General features: G+C 44.8%; 2 pseudogenes; both read right to left on the bottom strand.

The window, feature by feature from the left end:
- LOC142355638 (large subunit ribosomal RNA) overlaps nucleotides 1-5,433 on the bottom strand; it is a 7,319-nt pseudogene extending 1,886 nt beyond the window's left edge.
- A 1,683-nt stretch (nucleotides 5,434-7,116) lies between these two features.
- On the bottom strand, nucleotides 7,117-7,268 carry LOC142355642 (5.8S ribosomal RNA; annotated as a pseudogene).
- Between the last annotated feature and the right edge of the window lie 7,634 nt (nucleotides 7,269-14,902).

Raw genomic sequence — 14,902 nt, 5'->3', positions numbered from 1 at the left:
GGCCAGCGTCTCTCGTCTACCACATGCATCACATGAGGGGTCCTGTCCTTTGTGCCACCTCTGCATCTTAGCTTTTGTTGTCATCAGGTTGCCTCTGATCTTCATCACAGCAATGAAGGTGGACCCTGTCATGAGTAGTGTGCCGTTGGTCAAGATCCCATGACCCCCACACTGTCGCACAGTCTTGAGTCCAGCCCCATCTACTGTGGTGTGCAACCTGTCTCCCTGTCTGATTCTGAGCTCTGCTATGCTATGTGGGGTCACACTGTCAACGGTAGGCCTTGCTGCTTCTATGCTTTCCAGCAACTTCTTGAAGAACACTGTCTGGGTGAGGGCTGCCACTGCTGGGTCCTCGTCTCTCATTAGTCTTGTCAGTCTGGATTCCTGCATCAGTGGTACCCTTTTCTGCAGCTCAGGTATGCCCAGTCCTCCATCGTCAACGTCTGCATGGAACATTTCCTTTGGGGTGTCTTTGGGCCATCTTAGGAACTGCCTCACCGTCCTCCTGATGACCCTGTCAATGCCTCCCAGGACCTGCTTCGTTGTCTTTGCAAGGACTAGCTGATGGTACACACTGGGTATGCAGTAGGTCTTGAGTATCCAGATTCGTTGCTGTGGTTTCAGGGGGGCTCTTCTCAGGTCATCTAGCTTCTTCTCCAGCTTCTTGATGGTGTTTGTCCTCGTACCATATGCCCCTGTCTCAATGCCCAGGTACTTGTAGAAGGACTCTGCTGTCATCACGGGGAGACCTCCTGCCCTGCTGCTGAACACTGTGTTAGGGTTTATCACTATCTGTCGGTCCCTTGGCACTGTGTCCACATCTAGGGTTGCACACTTCTTGGCATTGAGAGAGAGACCACATCTTTCCAGCCCTATCTCCAGTCTGTTGATAGAGTCCTGAAGCCCTGTCTGCGTCTGAGCTAGCAACACAACGTCATCGGCAAAGGCGAGGTGATTCAGCTTTTCTGAGCCCATCTGGATTCCAGTCGTTTGGGGTAGAGTCTTCAGCACCCTGTTCATCACAAGGTTGAATAGGATTGGGGAGATGGGATCCCCCTGTCTGACCCCCTTGGATGGCTTCACCAAGCGTCTTGCTCCGTCGATCTCCAGAGTTGTGCCCTGTCTCTTGTAGCCCTTCATGATGTATCTGAGGATCTTGGGGTCTATGCCTGCTTCTAGTGCTGCTTCTGCCAGGGCCTTGTGGGTCACACTGTCAAAGGCCTTCTTCACATCTATGAAGGCCAGTTTGAGTCCCCGTCTCTGTGTCTTTGCCTCACTGATAATGCCCTGCAGCAGAAGAGAGTTGGTTGCCGTCCCATCTACCCTCTTGAAGCCCTTCTGTCTGATATTGTCGTCTAGGTCCTCAAGTCGTGCAGCTAAGCACTTGTGGAACACCCTGGCCAGTACACTTGCCACTGTGATGGGTCTGAAGTCCATTGGTTCCTGAGACCCTGCCACTTTGGGGATGAACACTGTTCTTCCACTAAGGAGCCACTCGGGTAGATGTTCAGCCAGCAGCCAGAGATTGAAGTGGGAGACCAACTTCTTGAAGGGGATGCAAGTCACCGTCTTCCTGCTCACCCTGTCTGGTCCAGAAGCTGTCTGTCCCATGGTCTGCACACACTTGGCCACTTCTTCGATGGTGATTGGAGTGACCCAACCCTGACCGCTGATTGTGCTTAGGTCTATTGTCTCTGCTTCCGTCTCAAGGAGCTGCTGCCAAGCATCAAGAAACCCTGTCTTGTCGGTGATGGGGTTGTGCTCACCAAACTTCTCCCATGACCCATCCATCACTGATGCCGCTGCCTTAGCCCTGTCACGTCTGTAAAGAGCCTGCAGTCTTGCATACTGGTGCCGTCTCATGCCCTTCTTGGATCGTCTAGGATGTTTGTGAGCCCTCTGTCCCCCATTCTTCCCTGGTTCTTGTGCAAGGGTTTGTAGCCACATCTGTCCCTCTCTCTCGACGTACTGGGTGAGATCGTCGTCCGTCATTCTGTGCCATTCACCCGGAGGAGGAAGAGCCAGCATCTCAAGGTCGATGCCCGTCTCAAGACAGTGTCTTGGTCTGTCTTCCTGCACAGTGTTTTCCTCCCTGTCATGTTCCTGCATCATTGCCACAAACTGTTGGTTCTTTCTCAAGCCCTTGAATGCCTCAGCGGATCGATGGGGGAACAGTCTTGCCAGTTGCTCATTCTCTTGCTTCTGGGATGCGGGATCAAGGACCCTCATCGCGTCTCTGACCAGAGCCATTTCCTCAAGAGTCCACCTTGCATTAGATCTGCCTGTCTTCTGGGCCTGCATCTGGTGGTATGTATCTGGGTGCCTGCTTTTGGTGTGAAGTGAGAGACCAGTCTGTCCTTTGAAGGGTCCAGCACCACAGATTGAGCAGCACCAGTTGGGGGCTGTTGCTTGGCCACTCACGGGTTCCTGGGTGGGAGCCCTGCCCGCATGTGCTCCCTGTGATGCTTTCGTCTGTGATGCCCCTGACTTGTGACTTCTGGTCTTGTGCTGCTTCAGGCCGAGCTCACTCCTGAACGGACCCTGTCCGCAGATGTCGCAGGTCCACTTGGAGGCCACGTCTCCACAACTACTGGTGCTCACACTGTCTTGTCTGGCTGAGGCCAGATCTTTCTCATTGATTGTCTTCATCGTTGGGACTACTGTACCGAGGTACAGACTTTGGTTTTACCCAAAGTGGTTGGCGAACTTTTAAGGTGGTCAGCACACTTCACCGGACAGCCTTTGTTCTGGTATGACTCCGAAACCGTGGTTTTTAGTGGTTCGCCTTCCACGGACAGTCTTTGTTTTGGTGTGACTCCGAAACCGTGGTTTTAGTGGTTTGCCTTCCACGGACAGTCTTTGTTTTGGTATGACTCCGAAACCGTGGTTTGTTGAGTGGTTTTCCTTCCACTGGGCAAGTTTTTAAGGTTTGTCCATTCCGGGGACTATTGATGGTGTGCTTAGCTCAGCCACGAATGGCAGTTTCCAGCGAGACCTCGTGGAGGTTGCACACAGTCAACTAATCATCACTTAAGAGAGTCATAAGAGAGTCATAGTTACTCCCGCCGAAGGTACGGATCTTAAGAGAGTCATAGTTACTCCCGCCGTTTACCCGCGCTTATTTGAATTTCTTCACTTTGACATTCAGAGCACTGGGCAGAAATCACATTGCGTCAACACCGTTTCACCAGCCATCGCAATGCTTTGTTTTAATTAAACAGTCGGATTCCCCTTGTCCGAACCAGTTCAGAGTTCGAGTGTTTTTTGTGCAACAGAATAGACCTAAAGCATATCAGCTAGCAGTCAAACCAAACGCCAACAACCCGAAGGCCATCGCACGCTTTAGCAGACCGAAGCGTCAAACTAAAGGCTTGTTACACCCACTCCTCAGAGCCAATCCTTCTTCCGAAGGTACGGATCTATTTTGCCGACTTCCCTTATCTACACTGTTCCAAGACCAGAGGCTTTTCACCTTGGGGACCTGATGCGGTAATCGGTACGATTCACTCTCCTGACATCTGCTAAGCCAAACTTTTATGTGCCACCAGGAACAATTGGGACACAGCAAATGCTGCTGTGCTCTTGCACGCTTCGAGCCTTATCTCTGATTGAATCAATTCCAAGGACTCTACAACGTGTTATAAAGAAAAGATAACTCTTCCCCAAGGTCCCAATGACAAAGTTCGACCTCAATGACGTTGCCGTCTCAATGCCAGGAGAGTAAGTTCGGGAATTTTAACCCGATGCTCTTTCGAGACTCAGCAGTTTTCAAGAAACCACTATTCAAGACTTTGGCATTAGCCTGTCTTTTAGAATCGACTAACTCATGTGCAAACGCTGTTCACATGAAAGCCTTTCCCGCTTCAGTCCTCAAAGTTCTCATTTGAGTACTTGCTACTTCCACCAAGATCTGCTCCATTGATCGCTTCGCGCATACACTTGCGTGCATACTTTAGCGCAATCAATGTGTCCTCCTACACATGAATATCATTTTTGAGCTGGTGAGGCTCTTTTTCTCTAATCTAACTTGCGTTAGATATTGATATTCATGGTTGGGTATAGGCCACGAGCTCTAGTGCCATCCATTTTCAGGGCTGATTGATTCGGCAGGTGAGTTGTTACACACTCCTTAGCGGATTTCAACTTCCATGACCACCGTCCTGCTGTCAGTATCAATCAACACCTTTTGTGGTGACTCATGAGCAAGTAGTTAGGCGCCTTAACCCAACTTTTGGTTCATCCCACATCGCCGGTTCTGCTTACCAAAAGCGGCCCACAAAAAGCTTGCATTCATAGTCCAAGTGCAATTAAGTCACAAGGACATCTCACCGATTTATAGTTTGAGAATAGGTGAAGGAAAAATTTTCCCCCATTCCTCTAATCATTCGCTTTAACCGATGAAATTGCTTTGCGAAGATTTTTCAATCTTGCTCAAGCTTTTGCTATCCTGAGGGAAACTTCGGAGGAAACCAGCTACTAGATGGTTCGATTAGTCTTTCGCCCCTATGCTCAGGTCAGACGATCGATTTGCACGTCAGAACCGCTTCGGGCTTCCACCATGGTTTCCCGTGGCTTCGCCCTGCCCAAGCATAGATCACCATCTTTCGGGTCGTGTGCTACTTGCTCTGGATCAGTCATGCAATAAGAGCAAAACCGTCCGTGGTTGCGGGACACCGAATCGGCGCCCTCACCACACAAAGTAGTGCAATTCATAAAAATTACACTGTTCACTTTCATTTCGCGTGTGCGCTTTCAATGAGCGACAACACTTGCAAGCAACTCACACTCCTTGGTCCGTGTTTCAAGACGGGCTGTAGAGAGCATTGAATAGGAAGTTGAGGTCAGACAGGCAATCAAGATCAATTTATCTCATTTTGTTTAGAATCAACAAGAAGAATTCCGAGGAAAACTTCTGCTCGATTCATTAACAAGATTTGCCAAAAGACGACAACTACACTACTCGGTAGCCGAGAATATAATATCAAGGCATTGAGTATGGTAACGCTCACTCCAGTTCCCCTTCAACAGTTTCACGTACTTTTCACTCTCTCTTCAGAGTGCTTTTCAACTTTCCCTCACGGTACTTGTTTACTATCGGTCTCGCTTTATAATTAGCTTTTGGAGAGACATATCTCCAGCTTCGAGTTGCACTTTCAAACAACTCTACTCATAGGAATGAGCCATTATGACTGGTATCGAAAATGACCTTTACAGGATTTTCACCTTCTTTGATGCTACTTTCCAGTAGACATCAGGACAAATTCACCAGTCTAGCATCAAACCATACCGGACACCGAGAAATGTTGCCATTTCTCTTCCCGATGAGCTTTTCCCTGTTCATTCGCCATTACTAAGGGATTCTCAGTTGATTTCTTTTCCTCCCCTTACTGATATGCTTAAGTTAAGGGGGTTCTCTCGCCCAATTCAGGTTATGTAGTTGATTGTCTCTTAATTGGTTCACTGACCAATATGAGACAGAAACCGATTCAGCAGTTTTGTTCGCTACTACTATCAAACACAGGTCGAAGTTTCCATTCAGTCATTAATTCCAACTTTCAAATGTTGTTGTTTCAGCTTTCGCTTACTAGAAGCAACATAATACTCGCTGCAATACAGACCTCGGGAAACCCTCACCGTGAATAAGGTTCACTCACATATTTCACTACATTTTGCGTGGGATTGGAGATGAGGCTACTCGTTCTTGCTCAGTACTAGGCTGAAAATTAACGAAACTTCGTTACAAACGTTCACATGTTGATGTTTCCGCTTTCGCGTACTCGAAACAACATAATACTAGTCTTTGTAATTTAGTTTCATAATTTCAACTGTTCTCATGCAGAATTTTTGCTCATTCTTATCCCAAATTTTGACCTGGCTACTAGTTACACTCCTTGTACTTATTGCAAAATGACCACAAATTTCAACAGCTTTCACATGTTGCTGTTTCGGCTTTCGCTTACTACAGTCAACATAATACTCGTTGCAAAATAAGTGCTCGGCATCTGCAATTTTCCAAAGACGAAGTTTCGCCAGTTCAATTTTCGCTCGCCAATTATGGCTACTAATTCACACGGTACTGAGCTCAACAACATTAAATTTGTTCAGCAAGACTTTCACATGTTGATGTTTTGGCTTTCGCCTACTAGAAGCAACATAATACTCGTCTTGTTAGCTCATTCAATGAGAATAGCTTTTCCCGTTGAGAATTTTTGCCTTCAATTGGCGTTGTAGTGAGTTTGGCTACTCAGATCACCAAATACTTGTGACAATTCGAACCAGAAATGTTTTCAATTTTCACATGCTGATGTTTCGGATTCAACCTACTAGAAGCAGCATAATACTTGTATTCAACAATTTCTGTATCAAATCCCAGTTTTCTCTGGTGCATCTTTGCCAAACTATTCCAAACTGCCTGAGTCTGAATACCAATTACAGGTACTAGTAAATGCACGTTACTAAGGACTATATAGTTCTAGGTTACTGTACACAACGACGTTCACATGTTGATGTTTCAGCTGCCGCTTACTAGAAACAACATAATACTTATCGTGCATACCTTTCCATAACTTGTCCTTTTCAGATGCATTAGTTTCCCTTTGTCTTGGCTTCTACAGTCAGACTGGCTACTAGTAACAGCACAGTACTAATCACATATCGTTCTACAGTTTGCAGACAACTTTCACATGTTGATGTTTCAGCTTTCGCCTACTAGAAACAACATAATACTCGCTGTATACATTTGTAGTTCTCTATGTAACTTTCATGTGAAGAAGTTTCGCCAGTCTTTTTGACTGTCTCAAATCTGAGTCATGCTTAGGCTACTAGTTGCTTCATAGTACTTATCGCCTCGAGATCATTGAACAAAACTTGATTTTCACATGTTGCTGTTTCAGCTTCCGCTTACTAGAAACAACATAATACTAGTCTCATTAAGTTCCGTCTCTTTGCAATTTTCTTATGAAGAAAATTCGCCATCACAATGACTCCAGCAGTTCTTGATCAAGGAATGCAATCATTGATCAGAATGCTATTATTTGAATCGGTTCTGCTTTAAGTGTTCCAATTTTATTGGAAGCACCAACAATAGAACATCAATGTGTTCAATCGAGAGTTATATAACCCTGAATCGGACGCAGTCAACAGCCGAAGCCGAGACCGCCTTTTGCGTTAGAGAGGTCGGTAAACAAATCTTGCGATTCATACCGAATTAACACATATAGCTGTGCTCCTCTTCGTAAAGCGAGCCAAGTGATCCCCTGTTGAAGGATGTATTTGGACCAATCTAGTAGCATTTGGTTTCCAACAAGCTCTCCCAAGTTAGCTTACTTATTGGGCTTTTCAACCAATTCGGTTGGCTACAAGCATCATCAAAGTACTAGCCACAGTTTGATCGCAAAATTCTACGACTTTCACATGTTGATGTTTCGGCTTGCGCTTAGCCTACTATAAGCAACATAATACTAGTCATATCATAGAGCGTGATCAGCTTGTGACGTTCTCATGATGAAGTTTCACCAACAGTGTCTCACTTCGAGCTTAAATCCAGCTACTAGTAACTACACAGTACTGACTGCAACGATAACTTTTATCTATACCTTTCACATGCTGCGCTTTCGGCCAGGGCCTACTAACGTCAACATAATACTCGATATAAACTTTTGTTCATGATGCAGCTTCCCCATGCAGAAGTTTCGCCTTCAAATGCTCTCTTGGCCATATGACGTAAGAAAAGGTTACTAGTAACATCACAGTACTAGCCACAGTTTGATTGCAAAATTCTACGACTTTCACATGTTGATGTTTCGGCTTGCGCTTAGCCTACTAGAAGCAACATAATACTAGTCATATCATAGAGCGTGATCAGCTTGTGACGTTCTCATGATGAAGTTTCACCAACAGTGTCTCATTTCGAGCTTAAATCCAGCTACTAGTAACTACACAGTACTGACTGCAACGCTAACTTTTATCTATACCTTTCACATGCTGCGCTTTCGGCCAGGGCCTACTAACGTCAACATAATACTCGATATAAACTTTTGTTCATGATGCAGCTTCCCCATGCAGAAGTTTCGCCTTCAAATGCTCTCTTGGCCATATGACGTAACACAAGGTTACTAGTAACATCACAGTACTAGCCACAATTTGATCGCAAAATTCTACGACTTTCACATGTTGATGTTTCGGCTTGCGCTTAGCCTACTAGAAGCAACATAATACTAGTCATATCATGGAGCGTGATCAGCTTGTGACGTTCTCATGATGAAGTTTCACCAACAGTGTCTCATTTCGAGCTTAAATCCAGCTACTAGTAACTACACAGTACTGACTGCAACGATAACTTTTATCTATACCTTTCACATGCTGCGCTTTTGGCCAGGGCCTACTAATGTCAACATAATACTCGATATAAACTTTTGTTCATGATGCAGCTTCCCCATGCAGAAGTTTCGCCTTCAAATGCTCTCTTGGCCATATGACGTAACACAAGGTTACTAGTAACATCACAGTACTAGCCACAATTTGATCGCAAAATTCTACGACTTTCACATGTTGATGTTTCGGCTTGCGCTTAGCCTACTAGAAGCAACATAATACTAGTCATATCATAGAGCTTGATCAGCTTGTGACATTCTCATGATGAAGTTTCACCAACAGTGTCTCATTTTGAGCTTAAATCCAGCTACTAGTAACTACACAGTACTGACTGCAACAATAACTTTTATCTATACCTTTCACATGCTGCGTTTTCGGCCAAGGCCTACTAACGTCAACATAATACTCGATATAAAATTTTGATCATGATGCAGCTTTCCCATGCAGAAGTTTCGCCTTCAAATGCTCTCTTGGCCATATGACGGAACACCAGGTTACTAGTAACATCACAGTACTAGCCACAGTTTGATTGTAAAATTCTACGACTTTCACATGTTGATGTTTCGGCTTGCGCTTAGCCTACTAGAAGCAACATAATACTAGTCATATCATAGAGCGTGATCAGCTTGTGACGTTCTCATGATGAAGTTTCACCAATAGTGTTTCATTCGAATTGGTTCTGCTTTAAGCTCTCCAATTGTTTTGGATGAACCAGTTTTGCCCTTCGAAGCCACTTTTGTGAGCTTTTGTGGGTCTTTACCAAGAGGATATACCTCAAGGCCTCTTTCAATTCCTTTAAGTTCTTTCAACTCCTTTACAGTTTCTAGGTTCACATAGCTGCAAACCTTATTTCTAGTTTTAAGTCTGGCCAACTTGGGGAGAGTTGGTGCAGACCGTGACCAATTCTAGTAGGATGCCACAACAAGAATGTGATCAACTTAGCTTGTCGATGAACCTGCCCCACATTCAAACAACTCTATCGCCTTTTCCTCGTATAGTTATATGCGAGGGCCTCTCATAGAGAGCGCTGTTAGCAACCTTTTCCACATAGACGATAAAGTTGTGAGTGTTTTGCACATGGCTGTTGTCATCACCACGTGACGAGTCAACTCAGCTTGACTCTCTACACTCCGACAAGCTTTGCACATACGCCTTTAGTTCAGTATGTGTCTTTAATCTGACTCCGGTGCCTCAAGCCGGAAAAATTGTCAGATTATGATCATTATCGGTTAGTCATCCCGATGCAAGATCGTATCGTACTGTCTTTGTCTACCTCCAGATTCCGAAGAACAGGAGGAGACTCTCCCAGACCTACATATCTGGGAGAATGTTCAGAGGGCGAGAAGCTGTGGATTACTCTCCCCTAAGAACTGACTAAACTTTACCCTCGTCCAAGGTAAGTTTATTTTAGCTAGCCTTCTATGTAAAGGATCTGAGGCTAAGCTGTGTTTTTTCGAGCCTTTGGCTCGGAGCAAGTTCAGTGGGCGCCCCGAGTAGCTCAACTCTTTCCCACTGAACAGCGCAACGCTCTGTCACTCGCTGGGATTTTTGCGTGTCGGTTCTAACCACGCGACTTGTGGACCTTTTTAGGCCTTTCTCATTCACAAGTCTATAGCTGGGCTTCTATAACCCAGCTTCTGAGATCTAGATAGCTGCAGTTCTGCTAGGCTGCTTTTGCTAACTAGTCTCCCTTTAAGCAGTCCCTTGCCATGACTGCTGAACTATGTATCCACACAAGTAGTTTTTGAGCTCGATACATAATTCGAGATTGGTTGCCAAGCAATCTCTAGCGACAGAGCGTCATGCGCACTACAGACATGGCCTCTACCAGCAGCCATGCCCGAAGGAATCAATCACTGATCCTTCCGCAGGTTCCCCTACGGAAACCTTGTTACGACTTTTACTTCCTCTAGACAATTAAGCTCGATCCGCTTCATCCCGTTGCCGGAGACCGAAGTCCCAACAGTAGGAATTTGCAATTCTTGCTTAACTATCCAATCAGTAGTAGCGACGGGCGGTGTGTACAAAGGGCAGGGACGTAATCCCTATGAGTTGTTGACTCATAAGTACCAGGAATTCCTGGTTCACGTCTGCAAGTTACAACAGACGATCCCCTTGAAGCGCTGTACTTTTCTCTGATTGCCCAGTCCATTTCGGACCAAGGGCTGAGTACTCAATCTAAAAGTACACAGTGTAGCGCGCGTGCAGTCCAGAACATCTAAGGGCATCACAGACCTGTTATAGCCTCACTTCATCTGCGGTATTTAATTCCGCATAGTTCCTCTAAGAAGTGTTTGAATTCACATATAGTGAATTTCATTATTTAGATGGAGAAGATCTCGTTCGTTATCGGAATTAACCAGACAGATCACTCCACTAACTAAGAACGGCCATGCACCACCGCCCATATAATCATGAAAGATATTCAATCTGTCAATCCTTAAGATGTCTGGACCGGGTGAGTTTTCCCGTGTTGAGTCAAATTAAGCCGCAGGCTCCACTCCTGGTGGTGCCCTTCCGTCAATTCCTTTAAGTTTCGATTTTGCAACCATACTTCCCCCGGAACCAATAAACTTTGGTTTCCCGGTTAATCTCTTGCCAAGTCAAGATCGACTTTGACAAATTGTAGGTTGGTATAGTTTATGGTCAGAATTACGAGGGTATCTAATCCTCTTCAATACTCTGACTTTCGTTCTTGATTAATGAAAACATTCTTGGCAAATGCTTTCGCAGTAGTTTGTCTTGCCACGATCCAAGAATTTCACCTCTAACGTAGCAATACAAATGCCCCCGTCTGTTCCTTTCAATCATTACCGCACTCAGCCAACCGGCATCAATCGAGTAGCGGGTCATTCTCCATTATTCCATGCTTTATTATTCGATCCCAAAGGATGCTTTGAACACTCTAATTTTCTCAGGGTGAAAACACCGTTTCCACAGTTCGTCACATTTAAGTGCAAACTATTTCTTCGATGCGAAGGATGAGCGGAACGAGTCAACAGATTTAACTGAAGACCATGTTGCCGTTCTACTCAAACAGATCCAACTATGAGCTTTTTAAACGCAGCAACTATTGCATACGCTTGTAGAGGCTGGTATTACCGCGGCTGCTGGCACCAGACTTGCCCTCTACTCGTTCATCAATGGAGCTTTTAAGTCCATTCCATTCTGATTACAAACCATAAAGGTTCATATCATTATTTCTAGTCACTACCTCCTCGTGCGGAGAGTGGGTAATTTGCGTGCCTGCTGCCTTCCTTGGATGTGGTAGCCGTTTCTAAGGCTCCCTCTCCGGAATCGAACCCTGATTCCCCGTTACCCGTCACAACCATGGTAGTCCGTTACACTACCATCATAGGTTGATAGGTCAGAAATTCGGAAGTTCCGTCCCCAAGCCGAAGCTATCTGGGATCTTTCAGTTACTAGGACTCATCACGGGATGTGTCTGTACTTAGCAAATCACCCGGTGTAGTCTTGTAAAAGTCTCCGACAGTGTCGGACAATCAGCATGCATTAGCTGCAGGGTTACCGCAGTTATTCATTTAGCTTGCAAATCAACTAATAGATAGTAACTGATTTAATGAGCCATTCGCGGTTCCACTTTTTCAAGCTTCGCTTGCACATGCATGGCTTAGTCTTTCAGACAAGCATATGGCAACTGACAGGATCAATCAGTTTAATTGTACTTTGAACAATCTTTCGATTTGTTCGAATTTAGAAAGACATAGCCTTGCGGCCTCGTCAATCTTGCTTTGAGCTTTTTAAATCACGAAGAGTTTCAATGCATGCTTTGGCATGGCTACTAGTTACTACACAGTACTCTACACACTTAGAACTACCCACGATTACACATTTCACATGCTGATGTTTCGGCTCGCGCGTACTAGAAACAGCATAATACTATGTGTACTGGTAGATAGCGCTCTGTGAGCATTTCCCATGAGCAGGTTTTGCCCTCCAAATCTCTGTTCTACTGTTACCAATACCGGCTAACAACTGTATCATACTAGGGAGAATTGACTCATGATTTAAAAACCAGATGTTCACATGTCGATGTTTCGGCTCTCGCCTACTAGAAACAACATAATACTAGTCTGTTAAAAATCTCAATCACGCCGCCTCTTCAGATACAGAAGTTTTACCTTTTATTGGTTAGAGAACAGCTTTCCAGCTGTCGACATGGTTACTAGTAACAACACCGTACTCAACACAAAAACTTTTCAACTTCACAACTTTCACATGCTGATGTTTCTGCTTTCGCATACTAGAAACAGCATAATACTTATTGTTTTGTCAAGTAATTTGTGTGTCTTTCCCATGTGAAGTTTCACCGGTCAACAATGTTTCCCTGACCAATTACGGCTACTAGTAGCTGTATAATACTAGGGAAAATGATTGAGGATTTAATATCAGATTTTCACATGTTGATGTTTCGGCTTTCGCCTACTAGAAACAACATAATACTAGTCTGCTAAGAAATCTCGCTCAAATTGCCTTTTCACATACAGAAGTTTCACCTTCTATTGGTTAGAGAACAGTTCTCAGCTGTCGACATGGTTACTAGTAACAACATCGTACTCAACACAAAAATTCTTCAACTTCACAACTTTCACATGCTGATGTTTCTGCTTTCGCGTACTAGAAACAGCATAATACTTATTGCTTTGTCAAGAAGTGTGTGTGTCTTTCCCATGCGAAAGTTTCACCGGTCAGCAATAATTGCCGTGTCCAATTAAGGTTACTCATAGCTGTATAATACTAGGGAAAATGATTGAGGATTTAATATCAGATTTTCACATGTTGATGTTTCGGCTTTCGCCTACTAGAAACAACATAATACTAGTCTGCTAATAAATCTCGCTCAAATTGCCTTTTCACATACAGAAGTTTCACCTCTTCTTGGTCACTGTACAGATGATGCTGTCTGTTCTTTATTTGGTTCTGCTTATTATAAGGAGGGGCATCACTCCTTCCTCCTTGGTTTGCATGCATTAAGCCTGCTTTGTGAAAAGCGTATCTTTCTAGCTTTTCTTCGCCTTACTCGAGTAGGACGATACAATCCAGACATTAGTCAGTCTTGGTGTAAAGTCACTGAGTATTATTCGGTTCTGCTTTATTCAGCAATATGCTGTATAATTGTTGTAATTTGCGAACATATTTGTTCTCAGTTCCGAACTACTAGCGACGACAGATTACCAGCGGTCATGAGCCATCAAGGTAGTTCTTTGGTGCATCAAGTAGAGAGGTGCCATCAAACAACACTTCCCTAATAATGCTACACACATAGAATTTGCTACAGTGCAGCTTTTTACTTTGCAAAATTTGCGCACAAATTTTGCATAGAATAAATGTTTTATCAAGATTTTTAGATCCCCTCCCTTGAGAGAACGTTACTCCTTTAAGTGAACACCCCGCGGCGTCCTGTTGTTATTGCTTATAACCATTTCGCAAGCCGGAGGCATAATGCACTACGCAAGCCGCTACTTTGGCACAGAGGCACCTAGTTTTACACCCGGGACTTCAGGTGGCCCAGTTTTACACCCAGTACAGCGGTGCCAGTTGGTAACCCGGTGGATCCTCGGAGACCAGACATGATCATAGATCAAACCCGATGTATGCTACTCCTGAACGTATAGTATCTCCACTGTGCAATGAAATTATCGTTCGTTTCGGGCCTTCCTATACGTTCAGCAGACAATCGCTAGGAATTCACCTCGTGACCCGTGGTGACCACACTGGATTTCAAGTTTATTGATTTGGACAGACCTGTCATTTATTTTGCTTTTCAGCTTCAGTTCTGCTCGATCTAGCTTGCCTAAGGCTTGATCTCGCTTTGCTCACCCCTGTAGGAGCCTCTACTAGTACCACTCGGAGTAATGGGGAATCCACCAGACCTAATCGATGAATGCCATCAAACAACAAACATCATACCCGGCTTCATCAGGCATATTTTATTACTTCCGAGAGGTACTTTAGTATCAGATCTTTCTCCATGCCTCTTATGAGGACCCGTCAGACCTTTCGGTTTATCGTTTAGCTTCATTCCTGCTCGATCTAGCTTTCCCAAGGCTCGATCTAGCTCTATTCGCCCCACTAGAGGGCTCTCTAAGACCCCTCGGTCTTAGTGTTAGCTCCGGTACTGCTCGGTCGTGCTTGCTGAAGGCCCGACCCAGCTTTAGTTAGATTCTCGTACTTTCTCTTGGCCTCTCTAGGAGGACCAGACAGACCTCTCGGTCTATCGTTTAGCTTCAGTCCTGCTCGATCTAGCTTGCCCAAGGCTTGATCAAGCTCTATTCGCCCCGCTAGAGGGCTCTCTAAGACCCCTCGGTCTTAGTGTTATCTTCTGTAATGCCTAACCAAGCTTACTACAGGCCTTGGTCAGGTCTTTATCGGTCACCGATTAGTAACAGACCAATCATAGGGCCTTCCACCCTATCCGGGTTGAGGTCTTTAGTCCAGCCATATTTTGACAAGACACCTCTCCCTAATAATGCCCCACACATAGAATTACTGTCCATGCAGTATTTAA

This window comes from Convolutriloba macropyga, unplaced genomic scaffold (genome assembly GCF_964194025.1).
Source record: "Convolutriloba macropyga unplaced genomic scaffold, txConMacr16.3 SCAFFOLD_322, whole genome shotgun sequence".
Classification (NCBI taxonomy): Eukaryota; Metazoa; Xenacoelomorpha; order Acoela; family Convolutidae; genus Convolutriloba; species Convolutriloba macropyga.
Note: the sequence above shows the minus strand (reverse complement) of the source record. Positions and strands in the feature narration are given on the sequence as shown.